The sequence below is a fragment of the Lonchura striata genome, chromosome 7 (genome assembly GCF_050655825.1).
Source record: "Lonchura striata isolate lonStrDom1 chromosome 7, ASM5065582v1, whole genome shotgun sequence".
NCBI lineage: Eukaryota > Metazoa > Chordata > Aves > Passeriformes > Estrildidae > Lonchura > Lonchura striata.
In genome coordinates, this window is record NC_140709.1 from 25,360,149 (window position 1) to 25,382,290 (window position 22,142).

At 37.6% G+C, this 22,142-nt stretch overlaps 1 protein-coding gene and 1 long non-coding RNA gene across 14 annotated transcripts in view; both read left to right on the top strand.

Annotated features, from left to right (window-relative positions):
• The window catches only part of PARD3B (par-3 family cell polarity regulator beta), a 394,367-nt gene that overhangs the window by 67,546 nt on the left and 304,679 nt on the right, over positions 1 to 22,142 (top strand). The window lies entirely within an intron of this gene.
• Positions 4 to 20,684, top strand: LOC146766917 (uncharacterized). Its single transcript, XR_014956750.1, has 2 exons — positions 4 to 17,319; positions 17,372 to 20,684. It is a non-coding gene; the product is annotated as an uncharacterized LOC146766917 (long non-coding RNA).

The following is a 22,142-nucleotide window of genomic DNA, read 5'->3' on the forward strand; positions in this document are numbered from 1 at the left end:
AGTCCTTTACTGTTACATAAGTGAGTAAATAAAATGAAATAGTGGACATTTTGGTGAGATCCCTCCTAGGCCTTTCATGTTCCTTGCCTGCAATAGTTTCTTCTGTTTTTCACCTCTATGTTATGTAGATAAATCAGTTTCCAGCTAATTGGATTAAGACTTGTTACATATGTGCCAAGCTTGGCAAGGAGAAAGTAAACTCTGATCTCAAAATGTATCTGCTTAATTCTCAAAAGAAAGGTCAAAAAGCATTTTCTGTGAAATTAAACCTGAGTTTCTGAATGTGCCTTGAACATCTTGCTGAAGCAATTACATGATTTTTTGGATTAACTCAATGCTCATGCTACAGAACAGACGAATATAATAGGTAGTCCACAACTGAACTTTGAAGTGCTATTTGGTAATATTTAATAAACCTTGCATGTTTGTTAGCAGCTTCTAAACTCATTCTTAAAACTTCCTCAAATTCTGAACTTTGGCCTTTTTCCAGCAGACATGTTTGCGCAGTGTAAAGCATGAGATAAGCCACATTTTCTTCAATGAGAGAACACTTGAGCCTGAAATTCCTGTCACTCTTGAATTCATTGTCTGGTAATGAGCTCTTGCTCATTAGGGTGCACTCTAATGCTTCTGCTTGGAAGATTGGTACTCAGAGTAGATATTGTCAATAAGGATCATTTTACGATCTGTTGGCATTTGAAGTTTTATTTGGGAAAATGTCAGTAAGTTGAATAGTCCTGCTGTAGCTGCAGGATGGCACCAGTAGTAGTAGCAGTAGCCTCATCATGCACATGTGATTTGTGGACAGTCAGGATGGTGCCATAGCTGCTCCCCTGAATCTCCCATGATGATTGTGTGAATAGTTCGGAGGAGGAGTAGGGGTGATATTACTCTTTGTGATTGTTTTTTGATTATTTCAGGATTGGGGTGTTGGTTTATTTCTAAGGCTGCCAGGCCAGCTGAAGTAAAAGGGCCAGCCTTTTTTATTTTAAAATTTTATTTTAATTTTATTTAATTTTAACTTAATTTTATCAGCTGCAGACCATGCAGAGAGTTAGAAAACTGTACAGAGAATCATATTTCCACTTAAAAATACTTTTGATCTTAGTGTAGCAGCATTAATAATAAAATGCAGTAATTTTAGAAATTAACTTCCTTATATTCTGAAGTTGTTAGGAATAATGTATAAAGCATAGTGAGGCATACAGATAAGTGAAGTAATATAGTTTAAGATGCTGCATATCCAGAAGTCATGTTGATTTCATAGGAAATTTAATATGTGAATAACTCACTGTGAAGACAAAAAAAACCTTAGATATTATTACTTCAGAAAGTTCTATGGCAATTTGTGAAGGCTGCAGAGAGATTCCATGCTATGATGATCATAATTCAGAACTGTAAGATCATTTATATTTCTCATTGTGTGTTAAGTGTAATGTCTGGAGTTATAAAACAGGAGTTGGAACCTCTGGGTGGCTACTTAATTTTTAAATATGTTGATAGAATTAACAGAGAAGAAAGAGGCTTCCTACACAAAGCTTGTGTACCTTTGCTTTATGTGTTGTGAAATTAGAAGTTTTCTTTTTTTTTCTTTGAAAACAAACCGACGTATATTCTTTTAAATGGACAGAATTTAGTTCTAATGCTTGAGAGAGTTCAGTTTATTGACATCTTTTGTAGAAGTTATTTTAAATTGTAGGATGGATGTCTGATGCAAGGTTTAAGAAAAAAAACAACATAGCCAAGGTCTCAAGATCAGATGAAGAATGCAATACTAGGGGCTGTACTTTTGAATTTACTAATGATTTGATTAATATGAAAGAGAATAATTGTTCACCAAATGAATTAATCCTTGCTGTGGAAAAAAGACTTTTTTTGTTTTGCATATGTGAAGATAACAAAACCTTATAATACAGTGATTTATCCAAGTAGCTTAGCAATTTTGCGTACAAATGCACACTTGTTTTGATGCTTCTTATAGTTCTAGTCTCTCCCAGAAGGAGAACAAAGCCCCCAAGATAAGCTTGTGGTGTTCTTGTGTGAAGAACAACCTACCAGAGAAATGGAAATGTAAAAAAAAAAAAAAAGATAGTGATAAGATGCACTAGAAGCTTGAGAGTAAGAGAACTCAGACAATTCCAGTAGTAAATGTTCTTGTTTAACGTGTGGGAAGGTGAGAGCAGTTTGTCATCTGCATGCAGCAGGATGTGATGTGGAGGGATTAAACCAGAGGTCTCATGACCTCCTCACTGTTTCTGTGCTCTTGTCCCTGGCTAATTTTGGGACTGTATATGATAGAATATTGAGAATCTCCAGCAGTGGTGAAGCTCAAAGGTACTTTTAACCGATAGAAGCATTCATCGGCATCACTTTTAGGATAGTTGAGTGAAATTCCTTTTTTAGCTGAGACAAGCAAAAATTAAAAAAAAAAAAAGTAATAATTTATGTAGATCTAAGAGGAACAATGTTTTATATTGTAAATGCAAAGTTTTAAAAATTTATAAAAGTAATTAAAGATTAATAACGGTTCTTAAAACACTTTTATAATAATAATTACTATAGTAATTCTATAATAAGAGCTGTTGCATATCTGGATCCTGAGGAAGATTTATTCTAATACTATTACTTCAATATTAGAAGCAATAATATTAGAATATTATATTTAACTGTATACTTGGTTAAAGAGAAGCCGTATTCTCCTGCGGTATTTTGCTTTCAAGGTTTGTGGCTCAGAACAGGGCTTTGTGTGTAGATACTGTTACTCCTTCAGTGTGAGTGCAGGCAGGAGGATGGCTCGGGGACAGCTCAGGGGACACTGCAGGGTCCCATGGGACAGAGCAGAGTACGACCTGGTGCCTTAGCTCCTGGGCCATTCATTCAGCTCACGCTGACGGCCTGAGCAGCTGCTCAATTGCAGGCAAGTTTTTGAGCATCATTACAATTTTTCTAATCGACCTGTAATTATGCTTTTAGTCTGATCTCATCACCTTGCAGTTTGTAAAATGTCCTGTTTGTAATTCAGATTTACTCAGGTTAAAACTGGGGAAGCACATTCCAGAGCTAACTGAATTATAAGAAGGAACTTTAAAAAGTACAGTCTTATTTAAATCAATAAAATGCAGTGCTGTGGTGTTAGACAAGACATGTTCAACACCTTTTAAATATCTTGCTACATTTCATTTTCCAACACCAAACTCCACTTTGTAAGTCAGAAAGACAAGTAGGAGGAAGATCACTTTCATGATCTTGGGTCATGAAGAGAGGGTGCATTTCCACAGAGGATTTGTTGCAAATGGATCACTGTTATTTGTACCATTGAGCCAGTAAAAGAGAGAAATTATTAAATCATTTGGTTAATTTTTAATGATGTTGCTTTGAAAAGTTGAAATTGAACCCACAATTATAAAATGAGGCATTAAGCTTAGTTTTGAAACAGTTTTTGATTTGAGTTGACTTTTAATGGAAAGATTTATGTTTGAAATGAATTGAAAATTTCAGTTCAGTTGCTCCCATGTAAGCATTCCTGGTGCGCGTTCTGCCTCCATTACATTTGACATACTTTTTGGCAGCCTGACAGAAACACAGCTTACTAGACAATGAACCTGAACTAGATTTCTTAATTTTTCTAACCAGCGATAAAATGGAATGGTTATGAAAATACTAAGCTGTCAGTAGTGAAGGAAACCACAGCTTTTAGCATTGTAGCTCTGTGGAAATGCTGATTTGCTGTACATTCTGTCAAACTGGCTACTTTAAACTTAAAGGAGGGTTTCTCCTTTCACATTAGTGCTGCTTTTAGTTGACATCACCGTCCCCACAGTTTATATAGTATTTGTATTCAATTGTGCAAAGCTTCACTAAAACTGGGTCACTAGTTCTTATGAATGCAGTTCTTAAAAAGTAAAAGCAAAAGAGCTTTACTGCAGAGTGTACTGCACTGTGTCTGTGAGAGAGCAACTAAAGTGCCATAGAAGGTCCCTGTAAATATGAAAACATTTGAACCTGGCAAATCTTCGTAGAACTCTGACCCACACATATTGTTTTAAAGAATGAAATCTTGGGAATTAATTTGTCATCAGAAGATGATATGAGCAGAAGAGAAAGGTGAAGCTAGAGCAGAACCTCTTTTCAGGAATAAGGAATTAATGAACAAAAATTGACTTAACTCTAAGCAGAGAATTTCTGGGGATCGTTAAATTTCCCAGAAGGCAAAGTCACTTTGCCTTTGGCTTCTGCCTTAATGTAGCAGTGACAAGTAGTAGTTTTGCAGATAGATTGTCCTCTAGAGGATCCTGATTCTTAATTGTATAAAAGTTCTAATTGTTCCATTTTTAAGTACTAACTTATTTAAGTTGTACATATAACTTAATTGTGGTATGAACATCCTGGATTAATCTAAATGAAGCAAATAAATCTCACAAGTGCTACTTAAAAAGACAGAATTAAGGACATGCTAAAGAAGCAAGAGATTAAGTGTTTCTCTTGCTAAAATATAGTTGTTTCTAAAAATTGTACTGTTACTTCAATGTTTGCAAGTTTTCTTACTGTACTGTGCTTTTCCTCCCGAGATGGCACCAACAGTTACTTAACAAGACTTCAGTGAACATAACACAAAATTTAAAAAACTATGTTCTTCAGTATTGAAAATCATATCCGAGTAAGGTGTTCAGATCATCTGGATGTTGATAGCTGGTCAGGGCCTCTGGTACCACAAGCCCAGGTATAAAAGGCTGGAAAGTAATGTGAAAGCTGAAGCCAAGGGAGATGTCATGATTTCAAGCCTGGCACCACATCCGGTCTTGTGCAAGTCTCTGTGGAAAGCTGGTTTTGGGGCTGTCTCTTACACGTGCCTCAAAATTGGTGTTCTGGTGTAGAAGCTTTCAAAGACTCTAAGCAGAGATGTCTGAAGTTTTTCTGACACCTGCTTATGATGCCAGTAATCTTAATGAAAGAAAAAGAGCACTGATAATTTTTGTTATTAACTGTAGAATGTACATTTAGCTTAAAAGGATATTGGAGACACATTCTTGCAGTGTGTCCTGTGTAACTGCATCCCAATAGAACAGGCACACTAAGAATTCCATCAGTTTGGTTAAAACCATTTAATCAACATCTTAAATATGGAAGGTACCTTAAAAAAAAACAGTGCTGAGTAAGGAATAATTGACAACTACTTGGACATCCCTTACATTGAATAGAATTTCCAAAATTACCACAAGTAGAAATATTGATGAAATAATTACCACTGATAGAAATGGCCTCCCTGTTGCTATTCCAGGAAGAAAACAATAACTTTGAGTAAAAATAATAATTAGAAAAAGTAGGAAAAAAATAGCAGTATGTTCCTTTTCATAGGAAAAAAAAATATGCTAGCAATTTATATTTTATAGTTTGGTCTGTGCTTTGGAGATGTTGATATGTCTTGACACAATGTTAATATTACAGAATATACAGGGCCTGATGGATTCTTTGGGTTCTGATTGGATTATAACTCTGCCAGACATTATCTACAAACAGTAAATTCTTTTAGGCAATTGTAATAAGTTTCAAACATGCATTAGTTAACACTGCATTTACTAGGCAAGAAGAAAGAGCAAAACTTAATTGGAATATTTAGACTATTTCTTCAGCATGAAAAATTTCCCCTTTTACTGTATTTGCTGATTTCTAATCAGAAAATATAGGTTTCCAAATAGCAAACCTACACAAAATGTTAGGTGTCCTGGGTAAACTTGGTATACTCTTAGTATAGCTAGAGCAGATTTGTAATATGTATGGTTTATATGAATAGCCCTTGTGGAAAAATGCTTTTGAAGTGGGTTTCAGTGGATTAATTGAATACTGCTTAGGAAGTCTACACAACGAAATAATTAAGGCCAGTGGTCTGTGGCAGTGAGTTCATTCTATTGGGACCACAATTCTAATATCACCATGGCTTTTCAAAGAACCCTGGCCAAGTGTTTAGCACGTGCCAACATTTTATCCCTGGGGAAAAAAAAAAAAAAAAGAAAATGCTAATACGGATTGTATTGCTTTAATGACTAAGTCTAGTACGCTTTTTATTAAAAGTGCCGTATCACAGACCCAGACTGTTTAATATGATGGACCAACCAATTAGGCAGGGAAAGTCACAAATGCAGTGTTTAGTTTAAAAAACAAAAACCACCACTCTCAGCATCCCCCCTGCCCCAAACTACCAACCTCTCTCTTCCCCAGGTTACTTCTTGAGCTATGGATGTGACTGAAGGCTGTCTCCCTTCCCTGGATGTAGGGAGCTGTTCAGTTGCAGTTCACATTTATCACTTAGTAGAAGTAAATGTTGCTTTATTTGTGGTCACCCAGTTTCCCTCCTTTGCAGTACTTCAACAACCATTCTTCCATTTTAAATAGTTACACACATCCCCTCTGGATGGCAGAACAAGGCAAAACAATTACTAGTTATGGATACACAAAATTGAACATCTTAAAATAATGATGTGTTGCTCACTAAGGTGTCTCCAAAGTCCAGCTGAGCTGACAGGCTCTGTTAAGCTCTGCTCAGTTGTTTTATTTACAGGCTTTTGAGATTATTCTCTTGGTTGCTCCTGAATTTGCTAATAACCCTGCTGAAATAAATTATTTTGGAGCTGTTTTTCAGTAACTCTATGAGATTTGGGCAGTGATCTGAGCAATTGAGAAGAAAGGTGTATTTAATTTTATTTAACAGTAAGCTGGTACCTCAGTTTTCAGGTTCATTTGGAGTTGCATGTCTATAGCAGCTTTTTTGATTAAAATTCCAAATGTCATGGTTGTGATAGAGGAAAGGCATTAAAGAAACAAATGCAAAAAGTACTCCTTAAGGAGGGTGACCCCGATTATACTCCTTTCAAACTAGGGCAATGCGTTAGTGCATTAACTCTGTAGACACTTATCATGGATCCATTACAACAGATCACCACTTTTTTTTCCTGAGGACTTCAGCTCTTGAGTATTTGGAGTTTAGACAGATGAAACTGTTATTTCTCACAAATGAATCAGATGCTTGACAGTCAGTTAAAACTTAATTTATGTGCAGGATATAGAGAGTGAATATGGCAAGATTCCAGGTTTTTCTGTTAACTTATTCTGTGACTCCTGATGAGCGTCTCAGCCCTGTAAAGAGACGGGCTGCTGATGCAGACATAAGATAAACTCATCATTTTATGGGAGCTTCAATAAACTGCCCTAGAGCATAATCCACAGCAAGGCAAAAAAATCACTTGCTTTAAGGAATTTTCTGGTATTAATAGAACTCCTCAAGCTTAACATTGTTTTAAGCCTGTAATGAGACCATTGTTTGTTCTAAAAGTCAGGAATTTTAAGAAGATTAATATGAAGACTAGCAGAGCTCAACCTGAATCAGGTTTTGGGGAGTTGTCAGTATCTAGTTAATTCTTAGGTAAGTCACTTGTTTTGGTAAAATGTACATTAAACCTCAGCAGTAGTTTTAGTCTAGTATTTGTCCTTAACTTATGTAAAAAAAAACCCTCAACAAAGTAAAGCTGTCTAAATAATTTTATGATCTTCATTAAAGGTTTATAGCAAACATGCTTTCTATTCTTTGTGGTGGTTTATAGTGTTTTATTTTTTTGAAAATCAGAAATAACAAGTCTGCTTGATCTGGGCTGTGTTTGAACAGTGTTCCCACCTCTACAGGGTTTTTAGATCATTTTTAGAGTGGCAAGGTGGTCTCAGGGTGAAAAGGACTGTGCAATGCAAGGACTAGCAGGCAGCATTGGGAGAAAGGAACAGTACAGCAAGATGCTGTGGGCTTTTGGGCAAACACTCACTGGATGTATTGAAGAAAAGGATATATTTTACTGAGGCAATTAACTTGTGCTCTTGCAGTGGACAGGACTTGCATAAGAATAGAAACTGAAATTAAGAGAATTGTAGTAGGGAAAAATAATTTACTTTAGATCTTGAATATAAATACAGTTTACAAATGAAAAGTGCTGATGGATTATTGAGTGATGTTGTTGCATCAATTTTATCTTTTTTTACCCCCCAAAAAAGCAATATTAACCACCAGGGTGCTTTTTGAGAGGTATGCAGTTAGCAGTTGTGAATCTCTTCTGCACAGGGAAGTTCTGCCAGGGTTTGCTTGCTGCAGCATTGTGTTGGTTGTTATAATGTAAACCCAGAAAGAGTGAGAAGGCTTTAGCAAATAGAGGATTGCTTTCAGTAGTGACTCTATCCCTCAAAGACCTTTCCTTGGCATTTAAGAAAGCAATGTAATTGTGTGTGTGTCTTCCCTTCTTTACCCTATGTGTCTTCTGCTGGGTCCCATTACGTTTTGCTGTAGAGCAGGTCCACACTGGTATTTGTTATTACTTCAATTGATGTATGTTTGTTTTTTGCTGCTAACAGATAAGGAAAAAACCTGAAACCCAGCTATCTGAGGCTATCAGATATGGCGTAGAATAAAAATTAACAATTTAGTCAAAGTAGTTTGTTTTAACACTTCTAATGCTAAGCAGGGACATGCAGTTCAGAAAGCAAATGTTAATTATTTTTCCTAGTACCTTCAGATCTGGATTGTGGGTGACAGGCAGTAGCTTAGCTAACATATGTGGAATCCTGCAAGTAAAGAAGGGTGAAAGGCTACTCTATAAGTTATTTTCCAGAGTTCATGGGACCCCTCCCCCACAAAAAACAGATAATAAGGTATGGAAGGGCTTGTTTTACACTGCACGGTGAGAGCATATGAGCATCTTGAGGTAGTTTCAGTTCTTTCCTTTTAATCTTCTGTATTTAGTTTCTGAAAGTTATATTTGTGTTTGCAATATTGATGACTGTGGAAAATTAAATGTAATCTGAGTGCTTTATTTTGTGAAGATTTTTACAGGTGAATGTGTGAAACTGGGCTACAAAGATGTTGTGGAGAGTTTTCTGTAATTGGCTTGAGAGTACATGGTCAGCAATGAGAATTTTTTGAACAGTAGATTTCAGTTTCCTTCCTGTTCTGGCTTTGTTCCAAAGGGAGCTAAGTGTAATGTGAGGTCAGATTTCCCTGCTTCCTTGTCCTGTGGCTGAGAACAGCACCATCAGCAGTATCAAATTCTAGAAGCCAGCAGTTTTGGGTATAAAAGCAGATTATGTTTTCAGTAGGTCTTTAGTTTTCCTCAGTTTTGCTTGAACTGGTGGTGCAAAAATAAGTTGTTGTCATCTATGCAAAGACTTTCTGAAATGTGAGACGAAGATGAACTGGTCACATGTGTGTGCTCATGCAATCTTTCTGGGACACTGGAGTTATTTCAGTGCTGCTTCCTGTAGCACTTACAGCCATTCTTTACAAGCAGGGGTCTTGTGATGGCCAAGTTGCTGTTGTTTAACTCAGTCTGTATTGATAAAGGCACTGTCTTCTTGGATGTTGAAGAATTCTCATCCAGGACTTTGATGTAGGCTTTGCAGTGGAGCCAAATCCAGTGATGTCAGCTCATTCTCAGAATGTGAAGATTAGTATTTCTTTCATTTGGCTTAGCAGAACTGGTTTTCTTGTAGACTCAGCATCTGAGAAGCATGTGAACAATTCAGATAGTAGGGATGCTAGAAAAGAGAGCCAAACAGGTACTAAAAGATTTTTTTCACCAAATTACTAATTTTAAATGTATTCTTCTCAATATTTGATGTGTCATTCTAGCACAGTGGTCAGGTGTTGTCACTTTAATCTGTGATCAAAACTTTTCCACAGTTGAGGTAGAGATACTTGGTATTGTACCATATAAGACTGTTACTCTGGTAGTGAGTAAATATGCTGTACATGTAAGGTAGTCTATGTGAAATTCAAAATACTGCTGGAGATTTTGCTTTTTTTTGGAAGTACTGACCTTGTTAAATAAAATTGACAACATTTTAATGTCTGATGCTATTTCATGATTGTTCAGCAAAATACTGCACATGGAAGAAGGGGAAAATATTGAAATGGAGATGGAGTGATAGAGATATAGAGATGAGAATCCTAAAGAAACTGTAGTTGTAAGATGCTATAGGAACTCTTTGTCAATCATGAAGAACCACAAGAATTATTTTAGAAGATGTTTAAAAAAATTCTTCTTTCTAATAGTTACATTTCTTCTTTTGTGAAGACTTAATAGCAGTTATGAAACAGGAAACCTCACAAAGATTTGCTCAAAAATGCAGAGCCTGCTCTTCTTGAATTTAATTTTTCCATATCAATAAATGAAGAGAATTAATTTTGTTTCATTGCTGAGGCTGTTATGTTTTTTTGATGTGTAGCTGGCAATACCCAGTTACCTGTCATGTGTCCTACTGAAAATTTGCAGAGTTCTATTCCTTTTTTTATCTGAGCTAATCTTAATTTTATCCAGATCTTGAATTTGAGTTCTGGATTTGTAATGGATATGGCTTTCCCTGTGGCAGGAAAATTTGACGCAAGTACACACTGATGACTTGTTGAAGAATCTAGTGTGAGAACTCAAATAGTAGAATTTATGATGTTAATTAAATAGACATCAACATAAATTGAGAAAAAATCTTGACAGAGTGTATTTTAGAAATACTCTTATTTACATGTTCAAGTATTGCATGTTTTCACTTCAAAGAGTCAAAATGATAGTACTTTAGATTAGGCACAAAGTTTGTGAAATTATTCAGCTATAAAAGTTAATCTTATTTCACAGAAGGAAGGGAATTATGATCTGGTGTTTTCCTTGCTAATGTTTTATCCCAATGTAAGTGAGTATCTAGCCTGTTGTTTAATAGTGAGGAGCTATCCATCGAAATTGCCTGTCCTCCCCTGCGGGTGACCTCCTTGTGGGACCAGCAGGGATCTCTTCCTGCTGTTGCGGGCTGCAGCTGCTTTGAGAGGTGGCTGGTGAGCTGTAGGACAGAGCCTGTGCCTGGCTGCAGGTGGTTGCTGCACCTCTTTGTTCCCATATGGCTGCGATTTCCAGGGAAGGACTGAAGTGATAGCCTGTAGCTGTAATGCATGTGAAACAGTAGCGGTGAGAGGTATTTTAGGTCAAAAAGTTGCCACTCCACAGCCCTTTTGTTTCATCTGTTGATGACATGTTTGTTCCACTAAATGAACTACATAGCTGAGAAGAGAATGGTCATAATGAAGAATAGAGATACATGCATAAAAGTGGTCAAATAATTTACCTTTAAGAATGGTCACTACTGTACCCATTAAGAACTAGTATGTAACAGTCAGTGTTATCCCACATCACTCTGTGTGTGATGACTGAGATTCCTTGGGCTTTTTGTTGCATTTTCCTAGGTGTCCCAGTGATTTCCGCCGTACAGAGCTAGATGGAGCTATAAGATCTTCTGTCACTAGGTACAGGGCTAGGGACTCTTCCAAGTTCTCAGGTCTCTATGTTAGCTTTTAGGCTGCTGTTGTCTGTTGAGGCGTTCCGAAGAGTGAGCACATGTAGCCCGTAAACGCTCGGTAAGGGAAGAGGCACTGTTTAAGCAAGGCCTGGTATGTAAGTGTACTGTTGCTGTAGCCAGCTGTTGCCTTACCTGAAAGGCACATATTTCATTTGAAACTTGGGCCATCCTCTGGGCCATCAAGGTGCTATTAAAATTGTCAGCTGAGATATCATGAAGACCCTTTGCTTAGGTGTCTATGATACTGGAAAGGATTGCAAACGTGATGAACCTGGCAAATCTGCTGAAGGTCCTGTAATCATAGACGAGTTGGCATAGTTTACAGGATTGAGTTCTACACAAATATATGGATGTGATAGTTAGTAGCCAATTTTTAATAGTGCCTGAGTATTTTAACTTGTTTCTCCATTATTTTCTCCTCTTGTCATAACTGTGCTGTTGCTTTGTGCTGCCAATGCATGGTAGATAGGAAAAGAGAATGAAGTGCTAAATTTTTGTTTATTGTTCAAGTAAGAATCCTGTGTATTGCTAATATGGTTCAATGAAGGTCACCTTTGAAGTAGTTAATTGTAATAAATTAGTGTGTTGGATACTCTAGCAGGATTGCTTGGGTCCTTAGCTGTTAACGTATGCAGATAATCGTGATGGTGAGCACCACAATTTGAAAGTTTTCAAACACCACTGGAATCAATTAGGTAGTTTATTAACTGCTTAAATTCTTAAAAATATTCCCATTTTATTTATTTTATTTTTTCCTTCTCTCTGGCTGTCATTTTGACTTTGCTGGGGACAGGCATGGGAACTACACGGGAATAGAAAAATACTTTCTGCATTCCAAATTTATGAGGTTCGAATATTACAAAAGATGCTATCTTGACAGGCCCAAGGGCTGTATTTCTATCTGTAGAAAACAGGCAGCACTCCAGGGAATGGTAGTTCAGTGATATCTTTTCCAGGTGATGCTCATCACCTCTGAAGTGACCACTTTGAATGATGTGGCTCAGTCTCCAGTCTGCAGTAGGTCTGCTGGCAGAGGACCATCAGCATTGGCATCTTTGTGTTTATGCTCATCTGGAATATGAAATTGTCAGTTTCTTTCTGGAAGATAGGAATTACTTTTCTAGATTACCTGTTCTTGTTCCTGTATTTCTTAAAATTTGCATAGTGTTCACAAGAATACAGTTTCTAATGTTTTTTTTTTTTTTTTTCCCGACACTGCTGCACTATGGGAACATATTGCTTTTATTTTATGGGCATGAAATGCTGTTGAGGAAGTGAGGCTTGGGGTTGCATAGGACACTGTCACAGGACACTGAACAAAACCCAGCAGTCTGGGATCTTTTTTATATCCTAATCAATCAATTCTTTCTCCCTAGTTTTGGATTAAGGTATTGTAATAATTTTGGAAGCAGTTCTTGGTTTATGTCATAATGTACATAGTATTCATTACATGTTTTCATTCTTCAATGGAACCACAGTTCTTTTCATCTATAAATATTTCATATTTCACTTTGAAGTTAGGCTGTTAGATTTTTTTTAAAGTATTTACAGTAATGAATGGACTATAAAATTATTCAACTTATGAAGAAATTTGACAAACTTCTGTAGCACTGTATTAAACATTAAAGTATTCTAGGTTACATGTAATTGCTGTATATGGGTTGATTATTGTATGCAGATATTACAACACTGAGCATCTTTAGTGTATGTTTCTTTTGCTTCATTTTGAACAGAGCTCTGCTGCAATTTTTTATATGAGAGAAATTTCAGCTAGTCCCCTAGTTTTCTCTTGTGTGAGTAAAAGCCATTCAAGAAATCTCCGCTGCAAGTTTCAACATGGTAGTATCAACAAGTAACAACATGTGTGTTTTGAATAGCTTGATCCAAACAACAAATAAAACAAAACTTGAATTTTCTTTCACAGATGAGATTTTTAGTTGGTGTGCTGTAGCTCTGCTGGCTGACCAAGTATGTGGGCAAGAACAAGGGTAGTAGGGTATTTTGTCAATATATTTATCATGAATTGTAGAGAGAGACTGAGACATCTGAAATGGATGGACACCATCTGCTGTTATTTAAAGTTTGTGTCTGCTTCAAAATGTACTTACAGTGTTATCTTATGGGGAAAAGTGTTTGCATCCATGGGAGAGTATTTTTCTATTTGCCTGTTAGAAGAATTTTGTACTCTGAAAAGATTGCTGGAAGTTTGTCACTTTAGGCAGAGATCATAACTTTAGCATTTAAAATGTGATATTATACAGTAGATTATGTGGATTCCCTTACAGGCTTGTAACAAAGATAGCTAAAGCTTTTTTTTTTCTTTTAGTATTATGAGGTATATAACTTTGTGCATGTGCTCATGTCTTTAACTTCCACATGCTCAGGAAAGTGCATCTTCCTTAGTAAGATTGGCCAAGACCTTTGAACATGGCTAACTGAATTTAACTGCCAGAGTCCCTATTTAAGCACATTCTCTTGGGTTGTGAGCAAAATACAACACAAAGCCACCTCTGGGGTGTTAGCAACTGTGTGTGAGATAAGGAAGGCCCAGGTGCTGATCTGTTTTCTACCAGCAGAATCTAGTCAGGGGTGTAGTTTGGCCACAGAATAAAAAGAGGGAGGCAGTGAAGCTGCATTTCCTTATTTCTTTAGCAATATTTTTAATGGCACTTGCCAGACCTAATGTTCCTCCTTTTCTCAGTCATTTTATACATTTGTACATATTCTGTCTGGGTATCCTGAAGCTTGGTTTTTTGCAAGCTCTCTTCATGCTGGAGCAAAATTTATGATACAATGTCAGATAGCTTTCCAAGATGCTTAAAGGAGCACAGCTGGTCATTACATTGTCTGAAAAAGCCAAAAGATTGAGATGCTGGTAGAGACTTGTGGATAGGGTGGTGTGTTAAGTGGGCAGTGGGTCTTTTAATGTCTATTGATGAAGGAAATTCATTGTATCATTTTAACAAGATACTTAAGCTTGTTTTTCTTTAAATACAAAGGCTAGAAAAGAAGGAAATTGGAATTTGTTCATCGGCTATTTGTTTCCATTGTGGAGAAGAAATAATAGAGAACAGATAAAAATGGATAATCAGCAAAGTGATTTACTGCTGCATGAGTACTCCTAGATTAATGTAGTGATAATGTGCTGTCTAGAGCTGGGAAGATGCTCAGAAGAAGAGTTAATGATACTTTATTAATAGTTAGCTTTTCTTTTGTGTACTACTACTGTCAAGCTGCATTGTTACTGTGATTATTGGTGCTGTTTATTTCTTTTTGAGATGAAGAAATCTGCTAATGTCTTTCTAATGCATGTGTGAATGTACACGTACATCTGTGTCCTGCAAATGCTCTGTCTTAACTTCTATCCTTAGAAAATGTATTGTCATCTCAAAGTTTTCTGTTTTCAGCAATTAATCCCTCCCTTGGCCATGAGACTGATGTACCTTCAAATGATATTATGAAAAGAAGAAAGCAGTGTCTTCATTTCTTTTGTAAATTTGCTGGTTGGTGGGATGTGCTTTCATGACTGGAAGTATTTCTTCAGATTGCAAAAGTAACAAACTTCCTGTAAGTGAAAGCTGAAACTTTCATCTCCTAAAATGTGTCCCACAGCTGCAGTTTGGAGATAAGATCAATTATGGCGAGATACACATTAATGTCTTTTGGGAACTGACAGCTCTTTGAGTAAAAGACTCTGTTTTGTCTCTTATGGTAGATTCCAGTTAGAGGGAGGAACTAGGTGGGAATTTAAAAAAAGCTTCCAGTATTTAGTGAAATGTCCTAAAAGGGAAATAAAAACTATTCGATAACACATAGGTTTTACAATTTCAAATATCGTCCCTTATGATTATTAGGTTCTAATTTCTGGCATATATGAATGTTAGTGTTAAATCCCATTTTTAGTGACTCTGCATATTGTTCAAATGCATACCAAAAATACTTTGTGATTTCATAGTTTGCTTAAATGCATTTTTTCTAAGGACGTTCAAGAGAGGTGAGTGAACAGAGATCTGTGGGAATGGATCAACCAAGTTGCTTTAGGTAAGGAACAGGTTTCTCCCTGCGGGATGCGTCTCGCACTGCAGAAGGAAGGATTACTGGCTTGTCACAAGGCTAGAAAGACCATCTGGTAGGTATCCAGGTATGCCAGTTAGCTGTAATTGATGAAATCCTGATAGGATTACAATGCGCTTTTAATGATCTATGGGTCTGTGTTGAAGGGTATCCCCTACTAATTTGTAAAAGATGGAAGATGAGAAACCTGCCTAGAGGCTGCTGTGCATCGTGCAGCTCAGGAGCCTGAGCTCTGGAGCGTGGCTGTCACGGGCTGCTTGGTTGCCAGTACCAGACGAGTTGGAGAGGGATCTCTGCCAGCCCTATACAAAGGCCAGGCACAGTGCATGTTTAATTGGACACATACTGATGTGAGCTGGGATTTTGGTTTGCAGAGGGAGTGACAAGTCTGTCTGCTTGCAACAGTCAGTTAAACTGCGCAGTGTTTTCTTTGCCTTAATAGGAAAAGATGTGGTGATTGTGTAACTATTTGGACACATTTCACTTCTTATGTGGAGTAGAAAATCCCATCTGGAAAGAAATTCTTCTCTCTGTAGAAAGGAAGGGTGTGGGCTATTACCTCCCTTTAGCAAACTGCTTCCTTTTCTCTTCTATATCATTTCCAGCTGAGAAATTTTCCGATTACCCTTGTTCTGTTTTATTACAGGACATTCAAAATGGTGTATAAATGAAGAGTGCTGTTCTTACTGTGAGGGAGAGACTTGGGGAAGATTTTTTAAATGTTTAATGTAGTTGTAGGACATCAGTGGAGTTGGATCTTCTTTGCTTGTCTTCTTTGACTAGTAGCCTGAGTACTCAAAAATACATGGAGTATTTTTGGAAGATGGCAAAATGCATGTTTTACAACCAGTGGGATAAAACTCATCATTATTTTTCAGAAACTTACAGCTGTTGTGTAGCTGCACAGTAATTACTTTCCCATGGGCAAGTTGTCTTTTAAAATAAATAAATAAATTTGCATAACTCTATAGGGAATAAGATAACTGATGTAATAATTACTTAGAAGCAGAGTCAGCATCCTGCAATTACTTTAAAGCACATGTGCTGCAATGTCTCTCTATATTGATATGCTTCTTGTGACATCCTTCTTATGACACATTCAATTAATGTTTTATTATCATCTTCCTATTTAAAAAATACCCTGTGACTGAGCTAGAAGCAAAGTAGTCTGTTCACTTACTTAACAAGAATGGTTAAGTGGTTTTTTTTAACCCTACTTGTAAGTATCTCTGCTGCATGAGTTGACCTCATATCACTGCAAATTATTGATTATACTTATGCCTGTGGTTGGCTGAGAACAAACAGGTTGCGGCATTTCCTTCAGTGCAGAAAGCTCATGATGAGATGAATGTGGTATTGATTAGAATTTTTAGATTTGTTTAGAATTTTCAGATTTGTTGAGTATGATCATCTGCATTCTCTATGCAGTACATGTGGCAGCTGCCAATTCAGACTGGGGGTGTTTCTTGTCTTCCCTTTGAACTTGTTTTGTATAAAGTATTCTAAAGAGGTGACAGTGGAAAATTATTTTGGTAGATGCCTTATTTCCATGTGTTTTGCATCACTTGCTTATTATCTGCTTGAAAGATGCCATTTTCATCACTTTTAAATTGCTATATTTATTTTAGTCCCTTTGAAAGAGCTATATGTCAGAAAGGAAAAAATGATGGAGCTGTAAAACTATGACGAAACAGTTTTTACCAGATTTAGAAGACTTGTGTCTATAGAAGTTATCTTCTTTCCCAAAACACCTCTGCAGAGGGGATCATGAGCAGTCAGTGCTCTCTGTTGGGATCCTGGGAAACCGCTGGCGGCCTCTTGGTGAGTCCGTAGTGGCCAGAAGCAGGGCGCAGTGAGGAACCGCAGCCAGAGGTTCGTGTGAGGAACAGCAGCCAGAGGTTCGTGTGAAGAACCGCAGCCAGAGGTTCGTGTGAGGAACCGCAGCCAGAGGTTCGTGTGAGGAACCGCAGCCAGAGGTTCGTGTGAGGAACCGCAGCCAGAGGTTCGTGTGAGGAACCGCAGCCAGAGGTTCGTGTGAGGAACCGCAGCCCAGCCAGAGGTTCGTGTGAGGAACCACAGCCAGAGGTTCGTGTGAGGAACCGCAGCCAGAGGTTCGTGTGAGGAACCGCAGCCAGAGGTTCGTGTGAGGAACCGCAGCCAGAGGTTCGTGTGAGGAACCGCAGCCAGAGGTTCGTGTGAGGAACCGCAGCCAGAGGTTCGTGTGGGTCAGCCGGCGCGGGGCCCCAGCCCGGAGCGAGGCCGGGCACCCAGGCCTGCGGGAGCGTGCTCTGAAGGGGACCTGGCTGGGAAGGTGCCACGCACAGCATGTTCAGCAAAGGCGTTCATGTGTCTGTATAGAAGGGGCTCACCTCAGCTTGCTGCTGAAAACTTTTTTCAGCTTGTTCGATGAGTGGAGTTTACAATGAGAGCACTATGACAGTTCTGGTTCCATGTTGTAGTTGTGGTAATTAATATTTAGCATGGTATCTAGTAATTTTCAGCTTCAGTGCACTTTACAAATATTAATTAATTGTCAACTGCACCCCTGTGCAGTAGGTAAATGATTTGTTCACTGCTGTTTTTTAGAGCAGCTGGAAGCTCTGAGACTTGCAGGCTCACTGGGTCCCACTTGGTGATCTGCACCTTAATATTTTGTCAAGTTCTTTGTTAAATTAGGGTAAGTTATTATTAATTCTGGGCAAAACCAAAACTGTTGTTAGATTATTATTGCATTAATTTCTTCAATACTGTGTGTTCTAGATGCCACACATCATATTAGAAGGCAAGAGATTAAAACCAAATTATTTCAGTTTTATTTTGCTTATTCTTTGGATGCTTTGGCATCCTCAGCTTACACTGTGGTGGTGGGAGAATTATTTGGAATAAATATGAGATTTCTGTATGGCAGTCTTGCCCCTGTCTTCTAAGAGTGCACTTACTTTGCTGTAGCTCCAGTCTTCATTAGTAACGCTGGGTGAGTATGTTGAGAACTGGCTTTGGAAATATGTTGCCCTCTGCTGTGTCCTGCAGAACGTGGAGTGTTCAGAGCGGGTGATCCGTACGGATGAAGGAATGTGTGCACTGCACTGGGCTTGTAAGTGCATCCCCCCCCCCAGTTTATGCAATTTAATGGGAATAAAGCCATTCATGTGTAAGTGTTGCTTCTGTGTAAGTCTGGCATGCAGACCACTGTGGCTGTGTTTATAGCTGTTACCTTTGGCTTTCCACTATGCTGGTCTCAAGTAGAACATTTGACTGAAAACTTTCAGCTGCTACTGTAAAACTTTACCCTGGTAACTGTTTTTACTTAGAGCTGCTGACAACTCAGGAAAGAATTTGAAAAACATTTTGCTTACCAGAACAATTCTGCTGACGTATTTTTCTTCCTATCCTTTTATTACTAGCAAAATTTGCATGAAAACAGGTCTCTGTGTATTAAGAGTTCACAATCCTCAGCTTGACAGTGTAATTAGAGTGGTGTTCAACTTGCACAATGGAGCTAGAAGGAATTTTCTTGATTTTCCTGTGAACTTGAAACCTCAGGCCCTGTTTAATCATCTTAAGCCGAATTAGTGTTAATCTATGTTTTGGTGTGTAACTGAGGCAAGATTCAAAATGAAGTGTTGTGGACAGAGGAAGGCTTTGTACGTGGCAAAGCAGAAGACTCATGAGAAAGCGCTTCCTCTGTCTCCCCCCAGCCTGCCAGGCTGCGCCCCATTCTAGTCCTAATGACTGAACCTAATCATCTCCATGGCCCTAATTATGGTACTGTGGTAGGCTGACATATTAGGTGAGGAACAATCAGCTCTTGACCAGCAAATGTCTCATTACACTGGAGTGATCAGTATTAAAACTAAAGGGGAGGGAAGAGCCAGAAGCACTGCTAAAATACAATTCAGAGTAGCAGAATTTTCATGCATTTATATTAATTTCTTTAATGCGTTTATATTCATTTCTTAGTTTTTGTGTGAAGCATGTGGCTTAGCAGCCCAGAATTTTTATGGTTCTTTCTTCCTCTATAGGCTTTTTTGTAGCACGTTTGTCCATGTTTGGCTCTGGTGTTTGGAACAGACCCGTGTCCCTTCTCATTTTAACAAGCATGTATTAGATGCAGTGCAGTTGGCTTTCATTAGCTCTTTACTGAAAAATTTATGATTTCAGACATACATATTGTCTTAATCTGAATGGTTTCTCTATTCAGGTCTGGGAGTATCCTAGAATAGTGTTTACTCCTCTGGACCAAATGAATAGTGTCTGGCCAGTTTGTTGACTGCTCCAGCAATTTGGAAGCATTTATGTAAAAAGGTTAAGAACACAGTCTAGGGTTTTTGTTGATTCTGTAAATATGTTTTTAAGGAATCAAGGTTAGCTTTTATAATTTTGAATAATGTTCTGGATTTTCATTGTCATATTTTATTTAGCTTAAGCAGTAGTAGAACCAAACTGATCTTTTCAGGTTTTATGGTTGCTTAGAGGTTTTTTTTTTGGGAAGATTATTCAGATGGTGTAAGTAAAGTACTTTAAAATTAGTAATAATACTTTTGTAATAGCACTAATATATGCTTACAAAGAAAAAACCTTTTTTTTTAATGTAGTCAAGTACTCAGTACAGTAAACATATTAGATATTTATAGCTTTGCCTATAGATGGCTTTTTTAGTACATGTTCTAGAATATCTTTCATTTCTTCTTTTACTGCATTTTCATTTAAAGAAGCCTCTTTAACATACACAGAACTCAAGTAGTTCAGCTTAGAGTTTGTTCCCTGCATTCCCTGGAGCTTTAATGAGATGCTGGCCAGCAGCCCCTTCTTCTCTTTTCTGTGTTTTCATCGTAGCCCTGTCCTGAATGACCTTCTTATGCAGTGGAGTTGGCTGTCAGCTCTGGTCAGGTGCTGGATGTGCTGATCATCAGCTCAGAGAGGCTGAAACGTGAGCCAGCAGTACAGAGCAACTTGGCCTGGCATCTTGGTCAACAATTCTCTCTGCTTGAAGAGACCAATCTGCCTGCATAGTAGCTCTGATGGCAGCTCCATAAGAAAAACACCCATCTATTTTTATGGAGGATAGGAGAGTTATGAAAATTTCTTGACTTATGCATGGAATAACCTATATCCATGTCATTATGGGCTGGTAGGCTGTTAGTCTTCTGTGACTTGGACTGTTTGACTGTTCCAAGAGTGGTTAGAATTCACCCCATTCTCATCAGGGAAACAGGATGTCAGAGTCCAGAAAATGTTGTATAAAAATAAATGTTGATTTTATTAAAAAGAACTCTTTTTGTTTGAAAGGAAAAAGCAAACACAAAAAACCTTTTGAAAAGAACAATTTCTTAAATACTATTAATTGGTATTTCCACACACAGAAGAAAGCAATAAAGCTAGATCAGAGAGCATTCTAAAACAATTGTATATTTACATCCCTGTTATCATTATCAGTCCATTTTGGGCCATGGAAAGAAATTTTTGTAGGCTAGTTTTTCATTCTATATGCTGAGATGGAGTATGACTTCAGAAGACCTAGAAATGAACTGGAATGCTTTTAACAGCTCTGTAATATATAAAATATGTTTCACTGATACATGCAGTTTATATCTTGGTTTGCTAGCTGTAAATGAGATTAATAATGCTCTAGAAATAATGTTGGCTGCTTCTAGAGATGAAAGGGAATTCAAAAGATAATGACTTCTGTAAATTAAATTTCTTTGTTCAGGAATACTCCTGTAGACAGTGATTAACTGTGAAAGAGTCTTGCTGTAATAAAAATATGCAAAGCTATAATGTTTATAAAGACATTTTTTATTGCAAGGTTATCTCTGTATGTCTTTTGAGAAAGTTCTTTAAGAATTGACCAGGCAAATGGCTGTTAGTCAGTGTCCTGCTGTTACCCTAAGGCACTCTTGGGGTATTCTCAAATAGCATGTTCTAATTGTCTCTCAGAACTGCAGCGAGACCAGCAGTCTCATTTCTCATTCGAGGCTGTTTTTGTTGTACTATACTGAATTATATTCTGATTGGGTGGCCCCTAACAAAACTGTGCAGTGCTACTTATGTAGTGCTTGTGATTTGCTGGCAGCTCTGTGACAGTTGTTTCCTATGGCAATGGTGCTCACGAGCATTAAAAAAATACCAAACAAAAACCAAGAAGAAAAAAAGCTGTATTAAAGACCTATATATCAACTTCATCTCCCTGCAGCTCCATTTGTTTGATTAGTATTATGATGGTGTGACAGGGCAATATATCAGATGTAATCGACCTGATTAGTGTGGAGATGATACAAACACAGATTGTATTGATGTTTAGTAGTATGGGCACCCAGGGTAAACATAGATGTTGCATAGGCTGTGGGAAAGGTCTCTATAATGAAAACAGCAGATACAGCAGATTTTTGAGCTAAGTTATTTTTCTGCCAAATTTCACAGCAAGTTATGGGTAGTTTGACTTTGCAGTGTTGAAGAGGGTGGTCAGATGGGTTGGCATATATTGTTTTAATTGTTTTTTGAAATACACATCTTTTTCCCCCAAGGCAGATCTGAATCTTGGTTTCATAGTCGGTCTTATGTTGAATCAATTCCAACAGTGTGGTAAAGACTGCAGTATTATTAGACATGAAAACAATTCTGCTTTTGGTAAAAAGGCTACCTACATCTATTATTAACATCTTGATCTCTAGATAATTTGACTTGATGGTAAATTA